Below are 19,189 nucleotides of genomic sequence, written 5' to 3' on the forward strand. Positions count from 1 at the left end.
GCTCCACCCGGCCACCGGGTGCACGAGGATAGCTGGTGCTCAATTGTTCTCCGCGTTCACCTCTTCTCCTGACTTTCTCTTCAGCCATTGGGACCAAGAGAGAGAGAGAGAGAGAGAGAGAGAGAGCCCCTCCGGCTGGAGGTATCTCCCACCTCCGCTCCCTCCTTTGTTTTTGCACCACATTCAGGAAAGGTGGGCATCTCCACCCCTCTTTCTCTCTCTCTCTCTCTTGGTCCCAATGGCTGAGGAGAAAGTCAGGAGAAGAGGTGACTTTTGGTGCACACGCCGGGGTCTTCAGGCACGTCTCTGGGCCCAAAGTGGGACAGGCAAGGGAGCAACTGCTGCAAGTCTAGTTACTGGGATGTATAGTTCACTTACAATCAAAGAGCATTCTGAACTCCACCAATGATGGAATTGAACCAAATATGGCACACAGAACTCCCACGATAAACAGAAAATATGTATCCATGATTGGTTGGGGGGAGGGGCGCCAAAATACTGTTTGCTTACCGTTGAAAATTACCTAGGGCCGCCTCTGCATATGGGAGACAAGTTGGATGCGAAATAAATAAATAGGTACGATGACTTCACAGTTCAAAATGTGGTAAGCTAGTGCAGGGTGGATCACCATCTTTTGTTTTACTTCATCTTCAAGTCCTCCCTTCACTATTGCCATGCTGCTAGAAGTCTCCACCGGAAAGACTCGTCCCTCTTTGGAAATGGTTGTACATGCCTACATGTCATATTTCTTCTACAGCTTGAAAGTGTTTCAGATAAAATAAAGCAACTCTGCTCTTTATTTAAAAAGGTAACATCCCTGGGTATTCATAGTATTATTTCTGGAATTCACCTCACTACCTCTGAGGATGCTTGCCATAGATGCAGGCGAAACGTCAGGAGAAAATGCCTCTAGAACATGGCCATATAGCCCGAAAAAACTTACAACAACCCAGTGATTCCGGCCATGAAAGCCTTCGACAATACATTCCCGGAATAGTTAAACCACAAATATCAAGTTTATGGATTATGACAAGGTTAGTTATTCTTTGAACATAGGACACACTCTTGACGTGACAAGAGGCTGTTCTCAATATTGGTGTTAAACTGCGAGGCCCATGGACTGCCAGGGCTCTTTTCTCTATCGAAGGGCCCCAAGGGAGAGAAAAAGAGGTATTCCTGGGAAAGGCAGCTGCTGAAATGAAGGGTTGCTATAGCAATCGGGGGCTGAAAAACCTCTCCAAGCAGATGACACCTGGACCAATTTAACCACGCCGTGGTGGAAGTAAGTGTTTTTCATTGTAAGAAATGTACTTTGCAACCAATTATCACAAAGGGATTGGAGGGCTGTTAAAAGGGAACTTTGCCTCCATCACAAGGAAATGGGGAGGCTCTTTTCCCTACATTGAAACACACTGATGGGGTTGCCTTAGATGTGTCTCCTCTGATACAGGTTCTAAGTGGAACTTGCTCCCCAGGTAAATGCATTTCAGCCTGAATATTTTAAAACAGCTTCTTGTTCTTTCCGAGTGCTCCTGCATTATGCGCTCCTCACCTATGTGTGTGTGTGCCTTTGAGTTGTGTGTTGACCCATGAATTTCATCAAGGTTTCTAAGGCAAGGAATGCTCAGGATTGGTTTTGTCAGTTCCTTCCTCTGAAATACAGCCTACGACAATTTACATTCATTCTGATAAAACTCCTTTGACATGAGTCTATCAAATATACCGCCTCACATTTCTGTTTCTGTTGCTGCTGGTGGTAGTGGCAGTGCTTCTTCTTCTTCCTTCTCTTCTTCCTTCTCTTCTTCCTCCTCTTCTTCCTCCTCTTCTCCTTCCTCTTAGAATCATAGAATCATAGAATCATAGAGTTGGAAGAGACCTCATGGGCCATCCAGTCCAACCCCCTGCCAAGAAGCAGGAATATTGCATTCCAATCACCCCTGACAGATGGCCATCCAGCCTCTGTTTAAAAGCTTCCAAAGAAGGAGCCTCCACCACACTCCGGGGCAGAGAGTTCCACTGCTGAACGGCTCTCACAATCAGGAAGCTCTTCCTCATGTTCAGATGGAATCTCCTCTCTTGTAGTTTGAAGCCATTGTTTCATGTCCTAGTCTCCAAGGAAGCAGAAAACAAGCTTGCTCCCTCCTCCTTGTGGCTTTCTCCTCTTCCTCTTCCTCCTCCTCCTCCTCCTCCTCCTCCTCCTCCTCTTCTTCTTCTTCTTCTTCTTCTTCTTCTTCTTCTTCTTCTTCTTCTTCTTCTTCTGGGTACTGTTCTATTATCCAAACAGTACCTGCTTCTGCTTCTACTTCTGCTTCGCCGCCGCCTCCACCGCCTCCTCCACCGCCTCCTCCACTTCTTCTTCTTCTGGGTACTGTTCTAGTATCCAAACAGTACCTGTTTCTGCTTCGCCTCCTCCTCCTCCTCCTTCACTTCTTCTTCCTCTTCTTCTGTTCTATTATCCAAACAGTACCTGCTTCTGCTTCGTCCCCTCCTCCTCCTCCTCCTCCTCCTCCTCCTCCTCCTCCTCCTCTTCTTCTTCTTCTTCTTCTTCTTCTTCTTCTTCTTCTTCTTCTTCTTCTTCTTCTGGGTACTGTCCTATTATCGAAACAGTACCTGCTTCTACTTCTGCTTCGCCTCCTCCTCCTCCTCCACTTCTTCTTCCTCTTCTTCTGTTCTATTATCCAAACAGTACCTGCTTCTGCTTCGTCCCCTCCTCCTCCTCCTCCTCCTCCTCCTCTCTTCTTCTTCTTCTTCTTCTTCTTCTTCTTCTTCTTCTTCTTCTTCTTCTTCTTCTGGGTACTGTCCTATTATCCAAACAGTACCTGCTTCTGCTTCGCCTCCTCCTCCTCCTCCTCCTCTTCTTCTTCTGGGTACTGTTCTATTATCCAAACAGTACCTGTTTCTGCTTCGCCTCCTCCTCCTCCTCCTTCACTTCTTCTTCCTCTTCTTCTGTTCTATTATCCAAACAGTACCTGCTTCTGCTTCGTCCCCTCCTCCTCCTCCTCCTCCTCCTCCCCCTCCTCCTCTTCTTCTTCTTCCTCTTCTTCTTCTTCTTCTTCTTCTTCTTCTTCTTCTTCTTCTTCTTCTTCTTCTTCTTCTTCTTCTTCTGGGTACTGTCCTATTATCCAAACAGTACCTGCTTCTACTTCTGCTTCACCTCCTCCTCCTCCTCCACTTCTTCTTCCTCTTCTTCTGTTCTATTATCCAAACAGTACCTGCTTCTGCTTCGCCTCTTCCCCCCCCCTCCTCCTCCTCCTCTTCTTCTGGGTATTCTATTATCCAAACAGTAGCTGCTTCTGCTTCGCTGCCTCCTCCTCCTCCTCCTCTTCTTCTTCCTCTTCTTCTTCTTCTTCTGGGTACTGTTCTATTATCCAAACAGTACCTGCTTCTGCTTCTGCTTTGCCTCTGCCTCCTCCTCTTTCTTCCTCCTCCTCCCTCCTTGAACACACTTTTCTTCCTGAAATCCTGCCTGCTCTTTATACCATTCTCCTGACTGAAGAATCTTCTATCTGTCAACTTCTTGGATGAATCTATAGCTTGGCACTACTTTAATTGACATGGTCCAATCCTATGGAATCCTGGGTGTTGTAGTTTGGTGAGGCACCAACACTCTTTGGCAGGGAAAAACTAACTACAGATGTAAAACTACATCTTCTCTGATTCCAAAAGACTGAGCCAAGAAAAAGGTGGTGTGAGACCCATTTAATTCTACATTGCACCCTTATTGTTCCTTGTTCTTTTCACTATTGGCTGAAGATGGATGATAAACACTAAGAGGTAGTGGATGTCTCTAGACTTGACAATGGATGGGGACCTTATATCTTGTACAGCACGGTGACTACTGGATAGCACATAGATGGTAGACAATCTCATCCAGGTGCAGGTGCCCTAGGCTATATTTCAGAGGAAGCAACTATAAAAGCTCCTCCAAGGATTCCTTGCCTAAGAAAACCATATGAAATTCATGGGGTCACCATACATCAACAGGCAACATGTACACCATGTGCTGCTTGGTTGAAACATCAGACATCACTAGTAACCAGATAGTGTGTTAATAAGTGAACTATAGAAAAGTATGTGGGAAAGTATATTCCTTCATTCATGGCTGGGCATGAAGAGCAAACAGAAGACTTATCGAATCCTTCTGACCCTATAGAGACCACACTGGTGCTATTTTTAGGAACTAAAAGGGATGTTCTGTCACTTCTACTCACTATCTGAGGCTGCATTTGGGCTATTTTTGGGGTGGAGGCACTGTTTAAAGGCCATTCCTCCAGAAGGATTTACAGGCTAAAAACAGCAGGCTTCTTTGCTCCTTTTTGTATTGAGCTTGGATGTGTGTGTGTGACTTCTAAGCCTAGCACAATCCTTTCCCGTCTTTGGTTCTCTTTGGTTTTGAATGAGATATTTTAGTGTTTTGTTAATTTATTGATTGATTTCATTGCTCTTTGCTTTATTTCGAGAACCACTTCAGTTTTTGTTTTCAGAGGGAAGAAGGAAATATGGTATGTATTTTCTAAAGCAATAAAAATAAACTATAATCAAAATGTGACACAAACACTACCATATGCTTGAAAATCAAACCAATTCAGACTGATGAATGTGTTACTTCCTTTGATGCACTTAGTTTTTCCTCTCAATATTTAAGTAACAACAATCTACCAATGTATATAATAAAAGTCAAATATGAATATATGTATGTGTGTAACTATTTACCTATGTTTGTACACATTTTTCAAGATGGCTCCCACTTCCAGACAGTGCTATGATCCACCAGGGATGTATCTGGACCAACCTTGGCACACCCACCCACCATGACCAACAGAAAATACTGGAGGATTTGGGGCAAAATTGACACTAGATGATGGGAGTTGTAGTTTATCCATAATCATACAGCATCCTGAATCCAACCTACAATGGGTCTGGACCAAACTTGGCACACTTACCCAACATGGCCAACTTTAACTACTTCTCAAGTTTGGGTGCAATGGTAGATGACGATGGGAGTTGTCATTTACCCACATTCTTATGCATTTTCTAATGGAACCATTAATACCATCTGTAGTGAATTCCCTGTTAGGCTAGGAACAGCCTAGGAAAAAGTAGGTCCAAGAAGTTCGGCAGCCATTTTGGAAAGGGTGCTGGGGGAATCCATTTTAGTTACTCATTTCTTGAAAGGGGCGTGTTTAGAAAGAGCAGCTTTGGAGGGAAATGAGGGAAGACTGTAATTGGCTGAGTTATAGTGGGCGGAGCCTAACGTGGTAAAAGAAAAAAATTGACTTTAAGGGAAGGTTTTTGAAACCCCATCAGGAGATTGAACCTGGGTGTCAAAGGGAGAGGGTGTTAGTAGTTTGGAGTGGTGTAGAGGGTTAGTGAGAAGAGGCCTGAGATTGGTCTGTTGGCTAGCGGAGTTAGCTAGTGGAAAGAATTCTACAGCTATTAGGGAAATAGCTGGTAGAGGAGGGAAGAGATAGATCCAGGATAGGACTATGTGCTGGTGTAGATTTACTGTCAGAGGAGCAATCCTGTCTGTATTTCTATGGAGGGAGAGAGAAGTGTTTCTTGTGTAACTAGAAGTAACCACATGCTTTTAAGTCAGTATTTTTGAAACAGCTAAGCTTTATACCTGAATTGTTCCTGTTCTCTTAAATAAACATCATTGTTTTGTTGTTCACAACAACTGCCTCACGTGTGCCTCTGTGGGTGAAGTTTTAAAAGCAGACTCCTGAAGTAATCAAGAGCTTAATAGTGGCAGCGTATAATCCAAAGAACAATTTTTGGTGTTACCTCAGAAACACAATCCTGAGGGCTAATCCAGCACACTCTTACCTAAGATACCTCAAGTAAGCCAAGGGCTTATCAATGCTTCTAAGTTGGTGGGTGCCAGAGGGCTTTCAAAAAGGGTTTTTTCGACCAGAAGGAAGTTCCAGCTTTCTTTACAGGTTTTTTGTGTTTGAGCTTTTAAAACACAATAGCCTCATTCCAAACTTAAGTGGTGTTCTTTTGTTTTGGGGGATCTTTAGTTTTTCCCCAAATAAAGCCTCTCTCAGCAATCCTTTATATTTTGGTGGAATAGTGTTGGAATTATTATTATTCCCAAATCAAGTCTCAACTTTATAAAAAAACAAACAAACAAAAGACTATTTCTAAGAAATAGTGTTACAGATCCCCCAATCCCGTTATTGCCAATGAGTACCAGGTGCTGTAGGCTACATTTTAGAGCAGAGGTTCTTAAACTGTGCTTGGTGGAGCCCTTTGGGCTCCGTGAGTGATAGTGACGTGCTCTGAGGTGCCATGGTGGTTCCCATCTCCTTCTCTTTCCTCCTCCTCCTGAGATTATATTATTACAAAGACAGGGTGGCGGCGGCCTTCTATTGAAATGCTTTGATTGTGCTTTTCCTGCATGGCAGAAGGGGGTTGGACTGGATGGCCCCTAGAGTTCGTCTTCTTCTTATTATTATTATTACTACTACTGCTGCTGCTGTTACTGCTACTACTATTATTGGATTGCCATCTGCCAGGGGCACTTCGTACCTTTCCTGCATGGCATTTAGTTATTTATTAGGCATAGGTGATCCATGGTTCTAAATGGTTCTAAAGGGTTTCTAAAGTTTTGGTGGTGAAAATTTCAAGAGCTCTAACAAAACTTTCAATTAATTACCTCTCAACAAAAGATTGCTCCAGGCAATCAAATGCTAATCAAGGTGATCAGTTGAAACATTCACACCTAGCTCCAGCAGACAAGAGTCCTTTGTCCCACACTGGTCATTCCACAGATATATAACCCCTTTTTTCCTAGTTCCAACAGACCTCACTACCTCTGAGGATGCTTGCCATAGATGCAGGCGAAATGTCAGGAGAAAATGCCTTTAGAACATGGCCATATAGCCCAAAAAAATCTACAACAACCCAAAACTTTCAAAATTTCACCACTGTTATGTCCCTTGCACAAAGACCAAGTTTTTTCCAGTGTAATAAACTTTTGCCATGTTTTTATGACAGAACCAATTAGGAACCGCCATTTATAATGAAATTTTGAAGGTTTTGTTCTGAAATTTTCACCACCAAAACTTTAGAAACACTTTAGAAACATTTTAGAAGCAAAGCACCAGCGCCCCCCAAATTTTGTAAGTACTTTAGAACGATTTAGAACCATGGATCGCACAAGCCTGTTATTTATTTATCGTGTCAGGAGCGAACCAAACAGTTGTATTGTATTTTTAAAAAACACACACACAAAGTTTGCAAACTTGGCATTCTATTAAATGTCTTTTGACCAGTAGCTGACCACTTGGAGTGCCTCTGGTCTTGCTATAAGAAGCTCCTCCATTGCGCATGTGGCAGGACTCAGGTTACATTGTAGTAGGTGGTCTGTGGTTTTGCTCTTCTCCACTTTGTAGCCCCATTTCTTAAGGTTGGCTCTGCATCTCGTGGTGCCTCTGCATGGCATAAGGCGGTTGGACTGAATGGCCTCTGAGTTGCTTCTATTATTATTATTATTATTATTATTATTATTATTATTATTACAATGGTCGGGTGGCCATCTGTTGGGGGGTACTTTTCCTGCATGGCAGAAGGGGATTGGACTGGATGGCCCCTGAGGTTTCTACTAGGGCTGGGCGGTTTCGTTCGTTAATTTCGTAATTCGTTAATAATTCGTATTTAAAGTGGCTTACGATCTGATATTGAACCATTCAGGGGCAACTAAAAAACGAAATGAATTTTTAAAATTTATTTCGTGATTGTTTCGTAATTGTTTCGAAATTGTTTCGTTATTATTTTGTTATTATTTCCGTATGTCTGGTGCAAGTTTTATAGTTGTTGTTTGTTTTATCAGTGATAAAAAAAATAAATTATCACACCAACAGTCAACAACAGAGGGAGAGGGAAGCTTCAGAAATTCCCCCTGTCCCATTTGGAGGGTTTTTTAGCGTATTGCGCAATCGCGTCCGCCATTAACGAATCGATTCGTTATTGTTTCGAAATTGTTTCGTAATTTCCGAAATTTCGTAAATATCGAACTTTTTTAAAGAAAAATTTCGGAATTCTTTTAAAAAACGAAACGCAAAAACCCCCTAAAAACGAATCGAGTTTAGAAACAAATTTTTCCGTGGTTGCCCAGCCCTAGTTTCTACTATTATTTATTTATTTATTTTGAGTGCACAACATACAAAATACAACATAACAACAACAATTATAACTAGTTAAAACAATCAAATTAATACAATAGCAGCAATAAAATCATCTTGTGGTCAAAGTTCACCAATTCATAAATCCATAGTCCATCCAGCATTATCATAATCCTTTCCTACTCTGGTCGTCATTGTCCTTTATCCATCTGCCAGCTTACCCAAAGGCCTGGTCCCATATCCAGGTTTTTAACTTCCTTCTGAAAGAGAGGAGGGTTGTTGATGACCTAATTTCCCCGGGGAGTGAATTCCACAGGCAAGGGGCCACCACCAAGAAGGCCCTGTCCCCTGTCCCCACCAGTCTCGCTTGTGATACTATTATTGGTATTGTTATTGTTATTGTTACTACTACTACTAAGCCTGAATGGCCATCTGTTAGGGGTGCTTCAATTGTGCACACACAGAGAAAATGTATGAGAAAACCAGAACAAGGGTGTAATTGGCCAACAGATCAACTGACAGGTGAAAATATATGCTTGTGCTAAGAATGATGTCTCCTTTTCTGAGAGTGATGTGTTGGAGGCTCATTTTTGAAATGAAAATGAGATAGGAAGAAGAGGGGAGGGAGCGGAATATTTTTTATTGTGCAAGCAGATGATTTATTTCAAGGAAGGCATCTTTCCAGACTTTTAGCAGGTGATGTGTGGGAGGAAGGGAAAGATCTTCCAGTTATTACATGAATAGGAGAGCAAACAGAAAGACTCAGCTAGAGGTGATGCCATCCAAGTATGTGTAACAAATTTGGACATCTGGAACAGGAGCCTTTCTCTGTATCTCCCTTTCAGACAAAATAGACCTCCCACTCTTCCACTCCACAAATCAGTTTCATTGTTTGAGAAGTATCAAGGTGTCAGTTTGAATGATTTCAATGGCCATTTTCTTCTAGCTTGAAACAAGGAAAATTGGACCAAAACACCTAGAAGCACAAATCAGAGGTGGAGTTGCAGTGCTACTGATGAGAAGATGATGCAGTAAGAAAGAGAGCCTAATGTTATAGAGCAGGAATTTAGGGGTCTTTGCCAGGAGGCAGAGACCAATTAGACTCATCAAAGAGTTCTTTTTCCCTGGCGAGACAGAGAAGCATCCAATCCCTGATTTTTCCCAATAAAAGGTCTCACAAAGTTGAAGGAAGTGCCACCGAGGTTTATTAGCAATTCAGCTGAAAAGGATGCAGAGCGGCAATCATTCGCCAAGCAGAGCATGTGGTTACAGAAGTAAAGGCCATTTTTATACAGAGTTGTGAGTTCCTAAATTCCTACTCCCCCCTCCCGCCCAGCTCGAAGGGGATTGGCTGACACGCAAACAGCTGGGAGGAGGCTTGGCCGTCCCCCATGCATCAGGGCCAATCACAGGGCTTTCGTGGGGCGCCAATCAGGAGGCTCCTGCTGCCTTGACGCTCCAGCGAATCAGAAGGGAGGGAGGCGGGATGAAGGGAGACAATGCATTCTGGATTGGATTATGACAAGATTGTCCCTGAGGCTTAGCGAGATCCGGGTGGGGGGTCTGCCGGCCAAGCCATTCTATTGTGTTCATGAGTGAAGGCAATAAACATATGTTAAAGAAATCCGGATTTTCCTGTTGCCATCAGATATGACACAAAGGGGAAGACTTGGGTGGAAGTTCTTTGTGGAGAAGTTTGAAAGAAAAACGGCTTGGAGGAAAAGAGGACTTTCCTAAGGTCATATTCCCCCCATTGTTATATGATTAAAAAGTCTGCCAAACAGAAATCCTAATGGTGGCCCAACTCCGAGGACAAAAGGATTTCCTTTGCTATTGTCCATGCAAAGAATGACCAAAGATAAGGGTCTTTTCATGATCGCTGATTGCTTTTCCAGAGGCAGGGCAGCTTCCTTGTAGATTTCCCCCAAGGAGAGGGGAAGGGGGCAAAGGGTTCAGGGCAAAGTCAGGAAACATGAGGGGAAATATAGAAATACAGGAGAAAATAGGAAAATATAGAAATCATAATACAGAGAGTAAACCCGACTATCTTCCCTCAGTGTCCGTAGTTCTTATTATTCATAGGAAGGTCCATAAAGGGAAATATCCATGAGGGGGAAAGAGAGTCCCTTGTTTGTGAGATGGGGGACCATCAGGAGCCCAGGTGTGCCTCAGATGGAAAAATTCAAATACCTTTGTGGCATGATTTTCAGTAATAAATTGGTTACTTTCTGCTGTAAACATATGAAAATAGAGCATAAAGCCTTGATTAAATGATACACACCAAACTGACCAAGGCTTAACCCTTATTATCCAGCCTGGCGTCCTTGCCCTTAGCAAAACTATAAGTTACTATCTCTTAAGGGGTGGGGGGTGGGGGGGGGGTTATGTTCGACTTCACCCAGACAAACCACACACGCAAGTAATGATATGGAAGCAACAAGGCCAAAACCATTGGTTTGCAGCAGTTCAAGCCAGTCGGGCATGAGGCATAGATCAATTGAAGGAATTCCCTGCTCAAATGACTTGCCATTCGATCAAAAAACTATGTTCTGCCCTAGTGTCAGGAGGCAAACCTGGAATGATAAGTAAGAAAACCATGTGGGTACACTGCCTCTATGAGGTTCCCTGCAACCAGAAGTGAGGCAGGTAAATGCCCCCAAGTTAGGTATAATGTGAATATTCGAATCCCTTGATGAAGGATCCCATCAAGACGGTTTCTCCCCTAACACATGATCTTGCCTCATGGCACACAGCCCAAAGTGACAATCAACAAGATTAAGAATAAGAATAGCTTAAGGAGACCCCAGTGGCACAGTGGGTTAAAGCGCTGAGCTGCTGAACTTGTTGACTTGAAAGGTCGCCGGTTCAAATCTGGGGAGTGGTGTGAGCTCCTGCTGTTAGCCCCAGCTTCTGCCAACCTAGCAGTTCAAAAACATGAAAATGTGAGTAGATTAATAGGTACTGCTCCGGCAGGAAGGTAACAGCACTCCATGCAGTCATGCTGGCAACATGACCGTGGAGGTGTCTACAGACAACACTGGCTCTTTGGCTTAGAAATAGAGATGAACACCAACCCTAGAGTTAGACACAACTGGACTTAATGTCAGGGGAAAACCTTTACCTTTACTAATGACACGGTAGATGGGTAAGTAAAACCTAGCTGACTACAGAATCCCGGAGCAGGGAAATGTCTAACCCTGGTGTGGACTAGAAGGGGAACTTCCAGTTCACATTGGTTGTTACAAAGATTATGCTCACTGATTTGTTGCTTCTCCTGAATCCTATGAAAATACATGGAGGCTGTTGGGAAGATGCTACTTTCTAGGGAGAGACAATAGCAGCCCCCTATCACCAATACTGATCTCCAAAGCCTGCGAATGTCTCCTCTGGGGCTTTTACTTCTGGTCATTTCCTGGTGGCATTTTGGGCTGGTATTTAACTAGGAAATTGCCGCCATGACTGCTGCAATCCCTTATATTATTTTTTTGTATCTTGGAGTATATTGTTGGGATTCATGGAAAAGCTATGCAACCATGCTTCATATTAGTGGCTTCAGAAGTTACGGGGCCTACATGAATTTGCTGGCATGGATAGCCAGTTCTGACAACCATCATATCAATATTTGAAAGGCCTTCCTAACAGTACATTTAAATGCACATGCATACAACAAAAGAGTGGTGAGGGAGGGAGGAAGCATTGAATCACTAGAGGCTTGCAACAATAATTTGTTTTCCTAACACCTGACAGTTCGGATGTGTGAACTGACTCTATGAAATCGCATTGTGTTTGAAGTGACACAAACTATCTGTCTGTGGAACCTAGACTATGAAGACTCCATCAACACATGCAAGACATCACAGGCAATTTATCACCAGCTCAGAAGTATACGGCAAAAATGCAGGTTTAGTAGGAGAGTGGTATTTTATCCTCAGGTATATAGTTGATATCAGCTCACATTGCTTTTGCATGTAGCCCAGTAATGTCTCCTGAAGTCTTTGGGTTCTCTGATAGAAGGTCTCTCATTTGATACACTTTTAACTGAAGATGACAGGAATTGAATCTGTGACCTACTGCACGCAAACTGTTAAGTTCTGCCACTCTCCCACCAAAAGGTGCTTCAAAATGATGGCCCCTGTGCTCTTCCCCTTACATAAACATCTTGTTTCCTCAAATTGTCAGTATCAATTATTAGGCCTGGGTAACAAGGCAAAAATTTGTTTCTAAAATCGATTTGTATTTGGGGTTTTTTTGCGTTTCGATATTTAAAATAATTACAAAACTTTCCTTTAAAAAAGTTCAGTATTTACGAAATTTCGTTAATATTAACGAATCGATTCGTTAAGATGGCGGACCCCCCGCGCATGCGCAAATCACCTCTGAAACTTCGTTATGAAGACGGGGGTCGATTCGTTAAGGTGGCAACGAATCGATTCGTTAAAAAAGAAATATTTTTCAGAAATATTTAAAAATGGAAAATTAACAATGCTTGCCCTGTTGTGGAGCGAACACAGCCACAGGACAGGGACAAACTCACACACACAGGCACACAAGGGTCTTTTCTTTTTTTAGAATATTTTTTGAATTTTTTTAAGAATAAAAGAAAGATATTTTTCAGAAATATTTAAAAATGCTTGCCCTGTTGTGGAGCGAACAGCAAAGCCTCCCCGCTGCTCCCAGCCCAGGGAATGAATGAATGCAAGCAATGAATGAATGCAAGCCAAGCCTCCCTCCCGAACCTCCCGTCTCCTCGCCTTCCCCAGCAATGAGCAATGCAGCCACGCGGAGCCGCTTTTAAAGGGCAGCCCGCCCAATCACAATCAGCCACGGTGCTTGGGAGCGCAGGATTGGCTCCCAGCACACCCAGCATCCTCCATCCCTAAAACGTCATTTCCGAAACGGGCGGAAGCCCATAAAAAAGATGGAGGATGCCGTTTCGATATTTAAAAACACTTCCGGGTTTGAAAATATGTTTTGTAATCATTTTGTAATTGCTAAAAATAACGAATATTTAACGAATTACAAAATTAACGAACGAAACCGCCCAGTCCTATCAATTATGACTGATCAATGCCAAAACACCACTGAGATCCACACTGCACTGCAGTTACAGATCCAGTCTTTCTGAACTGCAGAACACGAAATGATGTACGCTGGAGATTCACCATCTTGCAAATGAGCGAGGCTGTTTATGCACTGGGAGAGGCATCTAGTGGTAATCCTTTGAAACTCTATGCTCCACCCAGGCCTGTAGCCGGGGGGGGGGGGGGGGGGGTTTAGGGGTTCAACCCCCCCCCCCAAATTTTTCAGGTAAAAAAAAACCTGGTTTACTCATGAATTTTAACTGGTTAACCAAATCCCCATGCTAAGTCTATGAGACGCAAAAAATTAAGGGTCCCTCCAGAACTGCAAGCACTATCTCAAACAAATATTGATCATTTATTCACACTGTCATTACTTGCAACAATAGCCGATGTAGCGAAGCAAACAAGTTGGGGAGGGGTGTTGAATGCTCTCATTAAGGAAGCCAGACTTGGTGGAGGTGGTTGACAAGGGCGGAGCTGCAGGCTATTGAAGGATGCTCTTCCCCCTGCTATGCACTTTGCTTCAGCCACCCACCCACCCCCCCCCCGAAAATTTCAATACCCCCCTCCTCGAAATTTTTTTCTGGCTACGGCCCTGGCTCCACCCTTTCAAGTGGTAAGAGTTTCCTTCATGGGTGGTTTGTGATTTGTGAGGTGTAGCTATTTCAAATTGGGTCCATCTGTTTGAAGTACCCTTCATAGTTGTTGTTAATTGCCTTTAAGCTGATTTTGACTTATGGTGACCCTATGAATAAGAGACCTACAGACCAACAGCCCTGCTCAAAACTTGCCGACTCAGGACTATTGGGAAAGCCAGAAATCTTTTGGAAAGACGTGGCCTTGTTAGAAATCATAACCTTTTGTAAAGTATAATCTCCCTGAGAAGAGTTAAAAACTCACTTGAGTCAAACTTTTCCTTAGTGGTAAATATCCACTAGTATTCATACAAGGCAATTTGATTTCTCAGCTGTTAGACTGATATACCTAGATAGCTGTTTGAAGTATTAGGGACAAAGACATGTCAGTACACTAAAAACAGCAGTTTCAGGATTGTTATTTCAGTTGCCCTAAAAAAATCTACTCTCTCTTAAAACATCTTGGTTTAAATTATGCTCTCAAGAAACAAAATAAAGGAGTCTTCATTAAAATAACATATCTGGTTCACTCACAAACTTCATGTATTCAGCATGCAGGTACATTGCATATCAATCCAGTTACAGATCGGATCTCAAGTAGTTTTTCTGTGCAGATAACACAGGACATCATTCTTATAAACAATAGTCTAAACTTTAAAGCAGTGGTTCTCAAGAGGGGTCAATTGGCCATTTCAGAGGGGTCGCGAGGCCACTTCCTTTGGTCCAGATTCATCATTGTTTGGATTCACAGTGTTCTCCAGATGGAGGTGAAAGTCTTCTATTATTATTATTATTATTATTATTATTATTATTAAGCAGAGGCTGAATGGCCATCTGTCAGGAGAGCTTTTATTGTTCTTTTCCCTTATGGCAGAAGGAGGTTGGACTGGATGACCCTGCCCTGGAGGTCTCTTCCTACCCTAGGATTCCATTATTATTATTATTATTATTATTATTATTATTATTAGCAGAGGCTGAATGGCCATCTGTCAGGAATGCTGTGAATGTTCTTTTTCCTTATGGCAGAAGGAGGTTTGACTGTATGGCCCTGGCTTGGAGCAGGCCCATAGCCAGGATTTCGTTTCGGGGGGGGGGGGGGTGCTAAAATATTTTCAGGGGGGATTTCGGGGGGGGCTGAGTTTCGGGGGGGGGGGCTGAGTCTGAGTGAAAGAGGGTCTAGCCTAGCAAACCTTTTGTATCATTACCCCAATACCCCCATGCATATGGGATATATTGAGTATGGTGATCAGATCATGATATTAACAGTTTAAATAATGCAACAGTAAGGCCTTTTCGCGAACCACCATGAGAATTTGGGGGGGGGGGGCTGAAGCCTGGCTTGGAGGTCTCTTCCTACCCTAGGATTCTAACTCTGCCAACTCTAGGATCCGATTACTATTAAATCACTGTCAATTCCTCTCAAACCCCTCCAGTATTTTTTCTTGGTCATGTCAGTTTTTTGTGCAAAGTTTGGTCCAGATCTGTCATTCCACAGTGGTCTGTTGTAGGTAGGGCAAATCTCATCATCCATTGTCCATACTCCCCCAAATATACTGTTTTGTGATTAATCACTATGCTTTGTGTTCAATTTGTTACAATAAAAATACATCCTGCATAGCAGATATTTACATTGCGATTCATACCAGTGGCTAAATTGCAGTTATAAAGTAGCAACAAATATAATTTTATGGTTGGGGGTCACCACAACCTGAGGAACTGTATTAAGGGGTCACGGCATTAAAAAGGTTGAGAACCACTGCTCTGAAGCATCTCTCTGTACTGAGAGTCTAATAGAGTCTATGCAGTCTGAAAATCTAATGGTGCCTCTAAAGCATTCTGTTTCTACTGACTTCTGTAAAGCTGTTTCTAAAATGGAGTCTGAGCTGAATAGTTCCAGATCAGATCACATGGTCTGCAGTCCCTCCCACAACATAGAGTTAAGGAAAACTGCATACCAATACACACATATACATTATATACCAAATGACCAAATGGAGGCTTGAAGAAGTTTGCTATTTCCAACAAGGGCAGCCATGGCTTCCTTGGTTGAGTTTCTCTATCTGGAATGTGGTCTCCCTCTTTTCTACTGCTTTCTATCACCCTAAACATCTTTTCTAGTGAGACATGTGTTCACATGATATGGCCCAAGTGCAATAGTGCCAATTGAGAGATCCTGGCTTCTTGGAAGATTTCAGGCATGATTTGCTCTTTCTGGCAGTCCAAAGTATCCTTCTAAAGCACCACACCTCAAACAAGTTGATTTTCTTCCTATCATTTTTCTTCACTGTCCAACTTTCACAACTACTGGAAACAATGACTTGGGCAGGGCCATAGCCAGAAAAATTTTTCGGGGAGGGCTGACAATTTCGGCGGGGGGGGGGGGGTTGAAAATTTGGAGGGGGGTTTGAAAATTTCGGGGAGGGTTGAAAATTTCGGGGGGGGGGGGGGTTGAAACTTGTCTCCTAGTTCACTCTGAAGCAAAGAGCACAGCAGGGGACCGAGCAACCTTCCATAGCCTGCAGCTCCACCCCTGTCAACCACCTCCACCAAGTCTGGCCTCCTTAATGAGAGCATTCAATACACACACACACACAACTTGGTTGCTTCACTACATCGGCTATTGCTGCAAGTAATGACAGTGTGAATAAATTATCAGTATTTGCTTGAGATAGTGCTTACAGTTCTGGAGGGACTCTTAATTTTTTGCATCTCATAGACTTAGCATGGGGATTTGGTTAACCAGTTAAAATTCATGAGTAAACCAGGTTTTTTTTAAAAAATCTGAAACATTTCGGGGGGGGGGGTTGAACCCCTAAAACCACCCTCTCGCTACAGGCCTGATTGGAGCCTAATTTTAATCTTCAACGAGATATCTTTACCCTTCCGGATTTTGCCTAGTTCCTTCATAGCTGCCCTTCCAAGTCCTAGTCTTCTGATTTCTTGACTGCAGCCTCCACTCTGATGAAAGACTGAGCCAAGGCACAAAGAAATCTTGAAATATTTTAACAATGTCATTGTCTGCTTTATATAATCTGTGCTCATTTTCCCCTTCTTTAATATTCAACTGTAAACTTGCCTTTGCACTTTCTTCAGTAATCGTTCCAAGCCTTTGCTATTTTTTGACAGTAGTATGGTGCCATCTGCATATCTTAAATAGTTCCTTCCTTTAATTTTCACACTTTCTTTCTCCACATCTAATCTTGCTTTATGCATGATATGTTCAGTGCACAGGCTAAACAAGGTGATAAAATGCACTTTATCTCTGTAACCTTGCCTGATCCCTTTGCCAATCAGAAACTATTCTGTTTCTCCATCTTCTGTCCCCGTAAGTACAAGTTACAGATGCATTTTTAAAAAGAGCAAACCCTCATTATTCATGATCCATGTAATCAAAGGCTTTGCTATAATCCATAAAGCATAAACTGGGTTTCTTTTGAAATTCTTTGGTGCGCTCCATTATCTGACATAAATTCTTGATTTATAATGGCTGTGGTTCAATATTCTTAAAGCAGAGAGTTATTTTTTGCTGGTTGTGAGAAGCCGGGGAATTGGGTTAAGAACACCTCTGAGCAGCCTGTTCTCTGTATTTTTATCACATTGGTATCACAGTTATGAGATTGAGTGCGTGTTAGTACATGAAAGCAGTACATCTGCTGGAGCACATGGTCTTTCCTTGAACAGGATTGCTAACAGAGCATTATTTCTGAGTTGGAAAAATGTGAGAAATGGTGAGAAGCAAACTGAATGGTTTTTCTGATAGCTAAAGTTCACTTGAGAACTTGATCCTAAAGTTCACTTGAGAACTTGGCTGTGATCTCGGCCTCATATTACCCTACTGAAATCACATTTACTTCCATGAGATTTACAAAAATCTCACGATGTCCGTGTTATCTCAAAACTGGTAAGTTTTTACCAGAGAAGGCATGTAGCCAGGAGGGGGGGGATTGAGGGGCTTCAGCCCCCCCCCAAATTCTCAGGGTGGTCCGCGAGAAGGCCTTACTGGTACATAATTTAAACTGTTATGTTCATTCATATCATGACCTGATCACCATGTTCAATATATCCCATATGCATGGGGGTATTGGGACAATGATACAAAAGGTTTGCTATTGTAGATGCTCAGCCTCTCCCCGAATCAAACTCAGCCCCCCCCACCCCCCCGAATCAAAATCCTGGCTACAGGTCTGGCCCACCTATAAAATGACAAAAGATCCTATATTGTGCAGACAGAACATTTTGCAGCCTTCCCCACTATTCCACCCCAAGAATGATCAAACCTTTACAGTCAACCAGTTCACCAAGAATGTAATGCAAATGGCTGTTGTTAAATGAAATTCCCTTTTCAAAAATGGTTTACATTACACTTTCCAAAGTATTCTGCCTTTTCTCATACTAAAGATTGGAAGGCTTCTTTGACTTGCAGTATTATCACATGGGCCAAAAAAAAAGTATCATAGGATGCTTCTGTTGTTAACTTTCTCACACTGGAAAAGAATATCCTACTCCTGACACCAATTTGTCATGAATGACTTTTCAATAACTTTAAAGCATAGGTTCTTTTTATTGCAATTTCCAGTGTGAGAGGGTATATCAGATTACAGAAAAACATTTTGATAAAGAATGACATTGGGCATACAGAGATATAGATTCTATGTAACTACATTGGATTCACAATTACATTGGTTTAACGAACAGACAAAGGAGAATTACATTTTCACTCAGCATTCACACCACATCAGCATGAATTTCACCATGAAATTCTCATGGTGGTCCACGAGAAGGCCTTACTGGTGCATTATTTAAACTGTTATGTTTATTCATATCATGATCTGATCACCATGCTCAATATATCCCATATGCATGGGGGTATTGGGGTAATGATACAAAAGGCTTTCTAGGGTAGACACTCTTTCACTCAGACTCAGCCCCCCCCCCACCCCCAATCAAAATCTTGGCTGCAGGCCTGCACCATGTGTCCTGCACCACATTCATTCCCAGGCATTCAACTATTACCATATCATTTTTTTCTCCCTCCTTGGAGAAGCATCTGTTAGGCCAGACCTTGCTTTCCTGCAGCATGCCAATGAATAGTCCAAAACCTTCCATAATGCCATAACTTCATAACACCAAAATGCCAACACTTCTTTTCCTAAGAATTATGCCAAAGACCAGATCTCTGTTTTCCATAAAGCAGAGTCTGCACAAAATCCAAGACTCCAAAAGCGCACTTCTTCCTCTTCTTTTGAGAAAGAAGGCCAAAGTGACCAGACTGCTCCCTTGCAAATCTGCCACTCTCCACAGTACACTATCTCTCTCCTTCCCTTGGAGCAGAGCATAGCAGGTGAAC

The sequence above is a fragment of the Anolis sagrei genome, chromosome 2 (genome assembly GCF_037176765.1).
Source record: "Anolis sagrei isolate rAnoSag1 chromosome 2, rAnoSag1.mat, whole genome shotgun sequence".
Classification (NCBI taxonomy): Eukaryota; Metazoa; Chordata; class Lepidosauria; order Squamata; family Dactyloidae; genus Anolis; species Anolis sagrei.